This window comes from Varroa destructor, unplaced genomic scaffold (assembly GCF_002443255.2).
Source record: "Varroa destructor unplaced genomic scaffold, Vdes_3.0 BEIS01000013.1, whole genome shotgun sequence".
Taxonomy (NCBI): domain Eukaryota; kingdom Metazoa; phylum Arthropoda; class Arachnida; order Mesostigmata; family Varroidae; genus Varroa; species Varroa destructor.
In genome coordinates, this window is record NW_019211466.1 from 37,303 (window position 1) to 50,750 (window position 13,448).

Below are 13,448 nucleotides of genomic sequence, written 5' to 3' on the forward strand. Positions count from 1 at the left end.
GCAATCAGAAATGGCAGACGGGTATAGACGTGTCGACGTTAATGCCTTGCGAGCACCGTTAAGGCATAACTTAGTGGATTTCTACTTAAGGCACAATTTTTGCGAGCCATTGGGCTCCTTTATTGGATCGATAATTAGAGATGTCACGCGGTGCACATGGCGATTGCATTAGATCAGCTTGGCCTGCTGAACCTCACGAGTCAACTACGAGAACGTATTTTTGTGCGAATAAATGATACTTCTCAGATAAAGACGTCCTGTTATCATCGTGTACTTGCGTCGTTTTGAGATATCCGAGCCGATACTATTAGTTAAAATCCGAGCTTTGGCTTCAATGCGCCATCGAATTAGTCCTGGAAACAAAGGCGTACGTAAAAGGAATACTTGGATGATGAAATCCAGATGGCAGAACTTTTTGGAGCTGTGGGTATTTGTATAGCTTTTATTTACGCGAGTTGCTTGCAAACATATCCTCCTTCATTTAGACATCGCCGATCGCAGGCGTTAAAACAGATTTCAGCCTAATCAGAACATGGAAGATAGTTCATGCCCGAGCGATTTCGGAATTCTATTTGGCGTAGCAGGATACTGGAGTTTAGCTCAACCTCAAAGTCAGGTTCCTGTAGTCATTCAGATAATACGTGAAATGGACGCTCGTCCCAGGGTAACTGTTTAAGCGATTTTATTATAAGTTGTCACAGTGTCTTATTTTGGATTTTTTTTTTTTAATTGTTGACGCCATAGAGCCTCTGATCGAACCATGACAGTAAAAATGCATTGCTATGTATAGCAACTACGACAACCATGCTTGAAATTTTCTATGGCGATGTAATTCCAGAAATATCATTGAAGCCCGTCCCGGAAATAATTAAACCAGAAGTGCTAGGTTACTTCTGAACTAAAAACAATTTTTTTTTGGTAAGTTGTTAGGTTCAGGTGATAGATCTATTGTTGAAGGTTTTTTTTTATACATCCCTACAATCCCGTAAATTGCAAGCCAGCAATAAGTTGATACACCTTAAGGTGATGCATTTGTTGTAGAAGTTGATATCATGACTCATATTCAATTGAATGAAATTATACAGACGAGAGAGGAGGATTAGACTTGCGTCTATAAGCTTTTATCCCTAAAATATATGAACAATAATATCGGAGAACCATAAACAAAAGTCAACCAATTACATTGGAATATAAATACCTTCAGGTGGCGCCAGTATCCGGTTTGCCAGTTTTGCGCAGCTGATACGGCTCCAGTGACGCCGAAGAGGTCGAACGGCTTGAAGACGAAGGTTCTTCAAGAAGATCAAAATGGCCGAGTATAGGACGAAACAATTGTCTTGCCTATCGAATCTGAAACTGGAGGAGGCTGGTCGAAGCACCGCACCTTAAAACATCAGGTCATGGAGTTGCGAGTCACGCCGGGAATATAATATAATAAGATATAAACGAATACAGAGTGATGATAGCAGACGAACCAGCCCTGATGTGATCGATTTCTTTTTGTCAACCATTTAATAAACAGTATAAAATGATACATAATGTAATAATGATACATAACATATGTAGCATTTCCTCCGTAAATTAAAGAAAATGCTTAAAATGCCCCTCTGTGTTTGGGTAAACAAATACATCTATATTTCGAGCACTGGCGTTTTGTGGAAGTGAGAATTCTATCGAGTTCTTGCATTTTGGTAGTCCTACTGCTGCTTACAGCCAATTTCGTGAGTATCTCACACGGATTTTTTTCCCAGAAAAAAAAAATTTGAAAAACATATGGATCAGAACATTGATGGTGGGTTAACAATCTACAGGTTCAAGCATATAGACAGCAAGGTCAAGAATACATCATTAGGTTAAGGGTTAGGTTAGGTTAGGTTCCCGGAGGTCCGGTCGTTGAAACCAGCAGGAAATAATCAACGATCAGAAGAGGTTGCTGGACCCCTACCGGCCGCATCCCCAGGTGGCGGATAGGGGAAGGCCCTTCAAATATGATAGGTACCGGGAAATTATACCCGGCGCGGACCAAAACCATTTACTGCGAAATAGAAACGATGGACCCCGAGGACTCTAGCGGCGGAGGAAAGCTAACTCAGAGGGCTTCAACGGCGCGAAGAGTAGAGGAACAACGATAGAAAGCGCCGGATTCGGGAGAGCCGGAGGAAATAAGACAGGTCGTTGAACAGGGACAAAGGTGAGGGTACATCTCTAAAACCGTGGGGCACTGACGGGCTGGCAGGTAGTACAGGGGCCCGGGCGTCTAGTCAACTGACCGAAAATCCCGTTACTGTTGTAGTGCCGGATGACGACCGGAAGGGGCCCTGCAGCAATATTCGGGGGGCATTGCTGAGGCCACACGTATGAAAACCTGTCCTTCAATAAATGTTGGAAAGTTAACGGTTCGAACAACCGACGCTGCCTTGCGACCCACAAAAGAATAAGATAAACAGAAATCAAAATGGAAGATAAGATTAAAATAAATGCCGGTATCACAGTGCCACTGGCGAGAGGGTTCCCAACCCTGGCAGAAAAGAAGAAACATATGAGGAAAGAAAACAGGGAAGAAGAGACGAAGAAGGGAGAGACCCACGTGAAGAACCTTCTCTGCACAAAGGAATGCCTACAGGGTCAAGACAAACATATGACAAAGAAGGAAACAAGATGGACAATTCCTAAAGGGCCACCCAGGGGAAACCCAACAGCAGGCCTGTAGGACTGGACACGAGGAAGAGATGCATATAAGTTATTAGGGGATAGCCCCAAGTAAAACACAGGAACAGGTTTTGTCCAGAAGAAGAACTATAGAAGAAATGGTAATCCGTAAGTATGTCATCAAACAGCTGGTTCCCAGTCTCGTTAAATAATATAGAAGACATAAGTCCAACAGATAAGAGACGAAAAGAAAATAAAGAAGAAGTACGGACAGAGTCCAAAGGTGTGGACGAAGCCACAGTCAAATACAGTCAAAAAGCTCTCTGGAATCCTATGCAAAAAACAAAGTCACACCAAACGACATTAAGAAAAATGCAAGACAATTAGCCAGAGCGATTAGGACCTTGATAAGAACCGAGGGACTAAGAAAAAAGGCTAAACTCGAACAAAGAAATAGTTTGGAGGAACAAAAAGGCACGAAACCAGGACCTAAAACTGCAGAAAATGCAAAATGGAAAAGACGAGACAGAACAAAAGGAAATACACAAATAAAATAAAGAAGACATCCTGTGCAACAAATGCAAAAAGAAGGTTGAACAGGAACGCCTGCAAGAGATCGAAGATGCAAGGATAGAAAAAGAAATAGAAGCGGAACTAACTGCAGTTAAAACGGACGAAGACTTTAAACGTGTAACTAGGAAGAAATGGCCCCAGAAAGTGTTTAAAAGTGTTAACAGAATAAAGGAAAGCATACTGGCCATCAAAGACACAAGGGCGTTGATAATTGAGAAAGGCCTCGAGAAGGATCAAAAGCTACTTAAACAACTTAATGCTCAAATAAACGCAGCTAGAAAAGTAGAAAAACTGACAGCTGGTAGCGTCGCATTAATCACGAGCAGCAGCTCCTTCAACCTCATGACAGGGCACGCGAAAGGGGAGGAAATGCCAGAGAATGCAAAAACAAAAATAATAATAGGAGTAATAAATAAAGAAGAGACAGAAGAGAGCCTGACAAAAATGATCAAAAAAGTAGTCAAAACCCTTAAGGATGAAAGAGGACAAACAACACCAGCAATGAATATGACCGATCAAGTTGACACCGAGAACACCAGAAAACTACTGGAAGTATATGGCAGATATTTTGGGTGCGATATTAATATATATGCAGAGAACAAATGAAGAGTTTACAAAGACAAAATATGGAAAAGAAGGAAATTGGAAAATCGATAACAAGAGGGAAACACTATGAAGAGATCACAACAATAACGATAAAGGCGGGAGAGAATAGATCCTACAGTGAGGTGCTGACGGCAGTTCGCACGAAATTAGGACCCACAAGAATAGATGGAAAAATAGGAATCTCCCAAGCGGCAGGAGGAGACGTTCTGCTACGGGTACAGGGAAATATAAAAGACGAAGCCACAAAAACCGCCAGCATCCTTAAAAAAGATGAGCGCATGAAATTAAATGTAAGCATGAAGACAAACCAGCACACGTTGGCCATATGGAATGTAGATCCCTTGGCTACGGGCAGAAAGGTAGCGAACGACATCAAAATAGCGCTGGGATTACCAGTAAGCACGGAAATAACAGCCGGAAATCCTCGTCAGTCGAGAAGCAGTTGGTATTCCTTTGATACAACTACCAACAGCTTTGGTAAAGAGTATAAAAGAAAGAAGAGTGATACAGATGGGGCCCTACAGATGCAAGATAAGAGAATGGGTCAGGTTACTAAACTGTTTCAGATGCCAGAAAGTAGGGCACAGAGCCCACGAATGTACCGAAAAAGCCAAAGTGGAAGGAAAGAGATGCTACCACTGTGGGATCACGGGACATACGGCAAATAATTGCGAAAGAGTGATTCCCTTTTGCTACGAGTGCGATATGGAGGGCCACAGGGCTACATCAATGCGATGCCCTAGGTATCGAACTCTAGTGGACCAGGTCAAATGAAAGCACGACATTAAGATAGCAACAAAACCCTGTCCCCCTTTTTCCACAGGAGAAGGAGAGATGAAGACAAGAGAGAACAATGAAAATATAGCGAAAGAAAGAGAAGAAGAAACAAAGAAGAGGGAAAAGAGGACAAAAAGACCAACGACAGACGAGGAAAATTTTATAACACCATCAGCAAAAAAAGACCGCTAAACGGCCCACTGAAGAACTAAGGATACAAGAGCAAACAGCGGAGAGAGGAATAGAAGAATATTAGCAAAATAGAGTTCAAACTAATACAGATCAACCTCAATCGCTCGTCTGCCGCCTATGACTTACTGGAAATTACAATCCAGAAATACGGCATACACCTTTGTCTATTATCAGAACCGAACTACAAAAAAATAGCCAGTGCTAAAGAAATTATAGTGACGGACGATAAAAATGATACTGCTATATACTAGCGGCATGAGGAACGTGATAATACGAAGAAAAGGAGCAGGAAACGGTTTCACATAAGCGGAGATCGAAAACGTAGCAGTATTCTACACATGCTACTTTTCGCCCAATAGATCAATAGAAGAATTCAAAAATTCCTTCAAGAACTAGGACAAAGTGTAAAACGACGTGATAACAGGAAAAAGATTATTGTCACAGGAGATTTTAACTCAAAGAATGTAATATGGGGCAGCAGAAGTAACGACCGAAGAGAAATAGCGACCTTAGAGTGGATGGCAACAGAGGGACTGACAGTGCTTAATGATGGAGAGGCTCCTACTTGTGAACACGGTGGTTACCCATCACACATAGACATCACATTAGTAAACAACGAGGCAGCAGCGTTCAGAACAGGGTGGAGAGTCTTGGACGAAGAAGAAAGTGGTAGTGACCACCACTACATATTTTTCCAAGTCGAGCAAACAAGACCACCGGAAGCAATACAGAGAAAGACGAGAAGATGGCAAGCAAGAAAATTAGACCTCCCAATACTGCGAAGAAAATTAGACAGAAAGTGCAAATCATGGTAAGCGAAACCGGAACTGGAGGCATACAGATAGAAGCGCAACAACTCAGTCAGCTTATGTTTGATGCATGTACTAAAGCTAATCGGCAACCGTTCATAGACCGACACCGCCACCGCCCAAAACACTGGTGGAATAAGGAAATTGCAGATGTCAGGAAAATATGCGTGAGGAAAAGGCGTACATACATAAGAACAAGAAGCTGGCAGAGACGCACGAACAATCTTCAACCAGAAACAGAACAAAGAGCGACACAACAACTCCGGAAATACCAGGAAGCCCGAAACAAACTAAGACAAAGTATACGACATAGTAAGGAAAAATCCTGGAAAAAACTCATAGAAGCAGTCGACCGAAACGTTTTCGGACTCCCTTATCAAATAGTAATGGACAAAATAAAGAAAGGATCACCACCAATCCCCCCAGACATAGTGATGAAAGCGGTAAGAAACCTCTTCCCTATGCAACCAAGGATGGATGAAACAACGATTGAGGTAGATGAAAGAGACATCCCCGAAGTAACTCTGGAAGAAATAACAGAAGCAGGAAACAAAATAGCAGCAGGGAAAGCATACAGTCCGACGGAGTTCCACCGGAAGTAGTCAAGACGTTGATCAAGAGATGGCCAAGGATATTACAAAAATTGACGAACGACATACTGCGGACAGGAAAATTCCCGGATATATGGAAGGAAGCAAACTTAGTCCTGATCCCAAAACCCGGAAATAAGACAGGTCCTACGGCATTTCGACCAATCTGTCTTCTAAATACAGCAGCAAAAGCTATTGAAAGCATAATAGTAAACAGACTGAACAAGGAGATTGAAGATAGGGAGGCACTGTCGGAGACGCAATACAGCTTTAGGAAACACCGTTCCACGATGACAGCTGTGGACAGGGTCCTCGGGCTAGCGAGGGAAGAGATGAGAAGCACACTAAGGACCCGGAACCTCGTGCTACTAGTCCTACTAGATTTTAGAAATGCTTTTAAAAGCATGAACTGGGGAAAATTAATGGAAGCACTGGAAGAAAAGAATATCTCTAAGTATCTACGCAGGATTATCAGTTCATACTTAGAGAACAGAATACTAATAGCGGATGGGACAAGATATACGGTCACAGCAGGAGTCGGTCCTCGGTCCAATACTGTGGAATCTAGCCTACGACAGCGTTCTGCAAAAAAACGGGATTGCCGGAAGGGCTAGAGACCATAGCATATGCAGATGACCTAGTTCTGATAATCAGAGCCCGGATAGAGGTGAAACTAGAAAACAAAGCTAACGACTCCCTCCAGATCATAGAACGGTGGATGGAAGAACATTATCTACGGCTAGCTGCGAAGAAGACAGAAGTATTATACCTAACTGGGAAGAAGAAGACCACAGATATAGAAATATATCTGGGTAATACTCAAATTAACATTCAGAAAAGGGCGAAATACCTTGGAGTAATAATTGACACTGCAATGACTGGAAGGGAGCATATTAAACATGCAGCTAAAAAGGCAGAAAGAGCAGCCCTCAATTTGTCGAGAATACTGCCCAGAATGGGAGGAGCCTCTGAGGGTAGCCGAAGACTGCTGGCCTCAATAGCTGAAGCTAGAGCACTATATGCAACTTCTGTATGGGCAGAAATGGCACTGACGACAAAAGTTAATAGAGATATACTACTGGCCGCACAAAGAATTGTAGCAATACGAGTGGCCAGAGCGTACAGAACTGTGTTAACCGAAGCACTCCTAGTATTGGCCAAAATGGTCCCATGAAGGACCTGAACGACGACAAAGAGATGATTCCACCGACAACATAAGGGCACGTGAGGATACAATTTACAAATGGCAGCAGCAATGGGAAAATCCACGCACTTACAGAGGAGGAGAATCTCCGGGCAGTTGGACCCGACATCTAATACCAGATGTTAGGAAATGGATTCGCGGCAGCCAGGGAGAGCTAACATCCTACCCCTGCCAAGTCTTGTCGGGTCATGGACAGTTCCAGACATACATGACAAAGATCGGCAAAACGCAAGTGGGCATCTGTGTGCTCTGAGTGTCTAGCATGAAGGACGGAGTAGAACATACTCTTCTTCACTGCCAGACACTTAAAGCGGTCAGAGATAAACAGGTACACAGAGAAGTAACAACAAAGGGCAGGGGTACAACTTAAAGGTGGTGGTAAATTTCATCAAAGGCTAAATATATGAAGGGACTAATAGCGAACAAGCACCATGAGGGAAAGTTGAAAAACTCTGACGGGAGAGTTCAACAGTACGTGAATGAGTACGTAATGAGTAAAACAAATAACTGTGCTGTAGAGTGGTGTGCCTATCAACAGGGTAGTTGGTTATGTGATGCCTTGAGAGTAAGTTGTCCATTCAACCGATTGCTCTTTGTTAGCCCTGCCAGAGACTCTGTGCATTAGTGCACACTCATTCATTGAGAAACTATGCCGCTGCGGCATCGATATGGGACAGCTCGTACGTAGTGCGATGTTCTGTGTTGGGCGTCACCTAGCCGGTGTAGTTTAGCTGTGGGGCAGCTACGGCCTGCGTTTACTAAATATAACTGCTGTATCTGCGATTTGGTTTATTCCTTGTTGCGGTGAGCATGTTACTCTAGGTAAGCGGTCCGCCATCAATGGTTAGCATTAGTTATTTGACCCGTCTTGAAACACGGACCAAGGAGTTCAAATGGCACGCGAGTCATTGGGTCTTGACACCCGAAGACGAAGTGAAATGCAAAGGTATTGTTATTTGTGGTTGTACCATGATTAAGCGATGAGTTACTTATGCTTTCTGGCATTTGTAGACTACAAGCGTGATGTTTGAGACCCGAAAGATGGTGAGCTATGCCTAGTCAAGATGAAGCCAGAGGAAACTCGTGGATGTCTGAAGTTATTCTGACGTGAAAGACTAATCGAACTATCTAGTAGCTGGTTCCTTCCGAAGTTTCCCTCAGGATAGCTAGCGTACAGGTTTAGTTTCATCCCGTAAAGCGAATGATTAGAGGTATTGGGGCGTATATACCCTCAATCTATTCTCAAACTTTTAATGGGTGTGAGTGTTACTTCTCGATTGAAGAAGACTGCTAAATAAGTATGCTTAGTGGGCCATTTTTGGGAAGCAGAACTGGCGCTGTGGGTTGAACCAATTGTTGGGTTAAAGTGCCAAAAGCTGAAATGCGCATGAGATCTATAAAGGGTGTTAGTTGCTGAAGACAGCAGGATGGTGGCCATGGAAGTCGGAATCCGCTAAGGAGTGTGTAACAACTCACCTGCCAAAGCAACACGCCCCAAAAATGGATGGCGCTATAGCATTGTACTTATACTCAACTTCTGACGTGTGACGCACCGGAGCGCTCAGATAGTAGGAAGGTAATGTGATAGCATCGAAGGATGTTGCTGTGAAGCAATCTGGAGCTGTCACATGTGCAGATCTTGGTGGTAGTAGCAAGTACTCAATTGAAAACCTTGAGCACTGAAGTTGGGTATGGATTCCAGGTGAACAGTAGTTGATCGTGGGTCAGTCGGTCCTAAGCTTATGATGAAACATGTGTTGAATGTATACAATGATGTGTTATCACTATAAGCGAAAGGGAATCAGGCTAATATTCCTGAACCTGCACACTGGGAGCGCTACTTAGGTAGCAACCGTGGCAACACAACTGCGCTCGAAAACACCAAGGGATAGGCTAGGAAGAGTTGTCTTTTCTTTTTAAGTTACTGGTACCCATGGAATGAAGTAAATTTGAGATATGGGTAAGCGTGACATAAAGCTGCTCATATTAGAGTAGTTTAGTTGATTCCCTTGGTCCTTGAAAATTTGAGCGTGGTGATTATTTTGGTGGCAGTCCGTACTAATATCCGCAGCAGGCCTCCAAGGTGCGAAGCCTTTAGTGTCTAGATTAATGTAGGTAAGGGAAGTCGGCAAAATAGTTCTGTAACTTTGGGAGAAGGGATGGCTCTGAAGGTTGATCCAGTCAGGTTGACAGTAGAAGTATTTATGACATTGTGTTGTCGCCGAATGGACTTCGTATCTGTCTGGATGATGACCGAAGTTGTGTTTATGGACATTGTTGGCTATTTCGGTTTATGCTGATGTGAGTGGAAATTATCAACTACTTCAGAACTGGCACGAACTGAGGAAATCCGACTGTCTAATTAAAATAAAGCATTGTGAAGTCCAGTAATTGGTTATGACACAATGTGATTTCTGCCTAGTGCTCTGAATGTCAAAGTGAAGAGATTCTTTGTAGCGCGGGTAAACGGCGGGAGTAACTATGACTTTCTTATGGTAGCCAAATGCCTCGTCATCTAATTAGTGACGCGCATGAATGCATTAACGAGATTCCCACTGTCCCTATCTACTCTCTAGCGAAACCACAGCCAAGGAAACGGGCTTTTACTGAACGGCGGGGAAAGAAGACCCTGTTGAGCTTGACTCTAGTCTGGCTTTGTGAAGAGACATACGAGGTGTAGCATAAGTGGGAGATTCGTCATCAATGAAATACCACTACTCCTATTGTTTCTTTACTTACTCAATGAAGTAAATATGGTCATTCCATGTTTTAGAAAGAAGCATAGTAATTTGTGCGATTTATATTGAGGCCATAGTCAGTTGGGGAGTTTGACTGGGGCGGTACATCTGTCAAAAAATAACGCAGGTGTCCTAAGGCCAGCTCAGGGAGAACAGAAATCTCGCATAGAGCAGAAGGGTAAATGCTGGCTTGATCTTAGCTTTCAGTACAAGTGTAGACCGTGAAAGCGTGCCCCCTCGATCCTTTTGTTTTTAGGAATTTTAAGCAAGAGGTGTCAGAAAAGTCACCACAGGGATAACCGGCCTGTGGCGGCCAAGCGTTCATAGCGACGCCGCTTTTTGATCCTTCGATGTCGGCTCTCCCTATCATTGCGAAGCAGAATTCGCCAAGTGTTGGATTGTTCACCCACTAATAGAGAACGTGAGCTGGGTTTAGACCGTCGTGAGGCAGGTTAGCTTTAGCCTACCGTTCGCAGTTGTTATGGTGATGGTAGTCCTGCTTAGTACGAGAGGAACCGTAGGTTTAGACAATTGGTTTTGTGTTTGATTGAAAAATCAGAGGCACTAAACTACCATCTAATGCATTATGACTGAACGCCTCTAAGCCAGAATCCAATCCAGAGTCCATAACATTAGTGTCTGGAATGTGTATTGTTTATTAAATAGTTGTGTGAGTGCATAACTGAGCAATATGAGCGAATTGAAATGGAGTAGCGAATGTCTTCATAGAGGTTTTTGATCTTATTATGTTCCGGACACAAGACAATCTGCAAATGACTTTTATCAATCGAAGTGTTGTAATTAGTAGAGCAGTTACCATACTGCGATCTAATGAGACTTGTCTTCGTATTGGGCGTTTGCTGTTTGCGATGCAATAATTGGCATGTTGCCGGGATGGAATACCATAAATTTTTATTATTTTTTGGATTAGCCGCATTTGCTAGCATTAAACGCCGGTTCATGTATGAGAAAATATGGTTACAAAATATGTCAGTGGCCTAACGACGCGGGGAAAGATAACATGCTCGTTTTTGGTCGATAGTTTTCGTGCAGGGTGACCTAAACTCAATCGGGAGCATAAAAGAAACATAACAACCTGTTGCGATTGTTAGCCTTGGCTCACAACGCAAAGATTTGGGTAAATCTATGAAACTTCCTGCTTGATGGAACGGTTATTATGCACACAGATACAAGCAGTCGCGCACACATGCGACTATCGATTTAAGTCGACCAGGCTGGCAAAAGAAAACTTTTTCCCTGTGATGAGTTCGTTAAGTAACGGATGAGTCATTCAACTGGTCTATTCGCGTATAAATAGTTATTCGGTGGGATACAATAGACCAGCCAGTAACACCGGCAGGCTGAGGACTATTGGCTAGCTTACGACCCTTGGCATGATGATAGTTCATTTCATGAAACGAATCAATACGACAGGATCTGCAGGACTAACGTAGATAATAAAATGGCATTCCGTGACGCGGCTGGTCTCGTCAGATGTCGGAGTTGGCAAGACATTCACCCATATGTAATTATTTTTTAATATGCAGGACCGTTTGCATATCGTTATGGTCTCTGTCGGTAAAAGGTCGCCGTTTGTTAATTATTATATATGTATTTTGTACGTATTTTGTATAGTAGACAAGCAGGTGTTTGATTTCATCATACGTGCATTTCTTTGTTAACTATGAGAGCTTTTTCGCAGATGTACAACAACAACAAGTGTTCAATAATAAAATGACCAATTTTCGTAAAATATCCCATAGGCGCACAACATGAGTAGAATGTTTCCAAGTTTAATTTCCGATTTTATATTCCTAAGTGACCGACTAATAGTTACTCAAAACTGTTAAAATGAATTTTGGCTTGTGAACCCTCACTCCTCAACATATCTGTTCTTAATAACCCGTACGGTTTTATCACGGACCCTTCGGCACAAACGCCCAGTACTCTTTGTTGGCATGTGTTCGATGCAATTGTGTCACCACTACGAACCTGCTTTAGTCGTGGGGCGATAAAGGTGTTTTCAAAAATTTTTCGCCCCCGGGTGGGCTCGAACCACCAACCTTTCGGTTAACAGCCGAACGCGCTAGCCGATTGCGCCACGGAGGCGTGTGCGTAAATATAACTATATTAAAGCATGGCGAGACGTGACTTCGTTCGCTAGTGGGCGCACTTCGGCGCATAGCCGCCGCCGCTGCTTGTGCATTGCATTTAATCATCCCGTCCAAACAGCGAAAGCTCTAATTACAAATCTTTTTTTTTTGCAAAAATACTGCCCTAACATATTTTTTTAAACAATAAAGCCAGAACAATGGTGGTGGTAAAACCAGATGACAGCAACAAGTACTGCTTGTGTTAGTTTGATAAGCACATTACGATGGTCGCCATTTCAACGGAGTTAGTGTTAATTTGTTTTCAACAACGCTTTGCATGTTAAACATTCAGTCCATAATCATGTTGATTCATAGGCGAGCCGCATTTACTACCGTCACTTGCTCTCTGCTTTGCGCGCTTGTAAGGCATATTGAATCACTAACAAATGCTGCGGTCGAATTCTAAGTACTTGATATTTAGCTGATCAACTTGATAGAGAATTTTCTCTAATAGTTTCAAATTAGATGTGAATATATGAAAGTGTTTACAAGGTGAGTGTGCGTTCAGTATTTTAAGAAGATTCAGGAAGGTTTTTATATCAAAGTACCCGTCAACCCGGACTAACATTATTACTGTAAACAACGAACAATTCATTACTTGGAAGAAAGGGGTATAACTATATAGTGTTTACTAATAAAAAGCATAATAAATAAAAATAAATAAAAAAAACGCTTAGACTCCGTTCATCAGTAATTACATTCCGATATTTTGTACCGTTATAAAATCTAGTACAATAATTAAACGCTGACAGTAACCTACTCCACTATAACAATAGCAATCACTACAACCTGCAGTGCGACATTTTCAGAAATCATACTTTTTCACGTTCACGAAACTACGAAAACTTTTTTTTTTACTGAAAAATGTTGCCCAGGCATAATCAATAAAGCCAGAATAATGGCGCCAAATGATAGCTGCTGGTATTAGTTTGATGAAAACATTACGGTGATCATCATTTCAACATAAAGTCAATGTCAATTTCCCTCTGCATATAGATGCAATACACGTTACCAAGTTTCAGACAGGTCAAACATTGAAATCGCGTATAAACGTAATAAATAAATGGAACCTCCTCGTACATATAGTAGTAATTACAGTAAGCCCACGAAGTAAGCGCATAGTCGCCGCTGCTTGTGCATTACACTTGAGTATCCTC

At 42.4% G+C, this 13,448-nt stretch overlaps 1 non-coding gene and 2 pseudogenes across 1 annotated transcript; 2 read left to right on the plus strand and 1 right to left on the minus strand.

Annotated features, from left to right (window-relative positions):
- The first annotated feature begins 8,279 nt into the window (after positions 1–8,279).
- Positions 8,280–9,500, plus strand: LOC147754149 (large subunit ribosomal RNA; annotated as a pseudogene).
- Positions 9,501–9,502: 2 nt separating this feature from the next.
- On the plus strand, positions 9,503–10,997 carry LOC147754150 (large subunit ribosomal RNA; annotated as a pseudogene).
- A 1,176-nt stretch (positions 10,998–12,173) lies between these two features.
- On the minus strand, positions 12,174–12,247 carry TRNAN-GUU (transfer RNA asparagine (anticodon GUU)). The gene has a single exon. It is a non-coding gene; the product is annotated as a tRNA-Asn (tRNA).
- Positions 12,248–13,448: the final 1,201 nt, after the last annotated feature.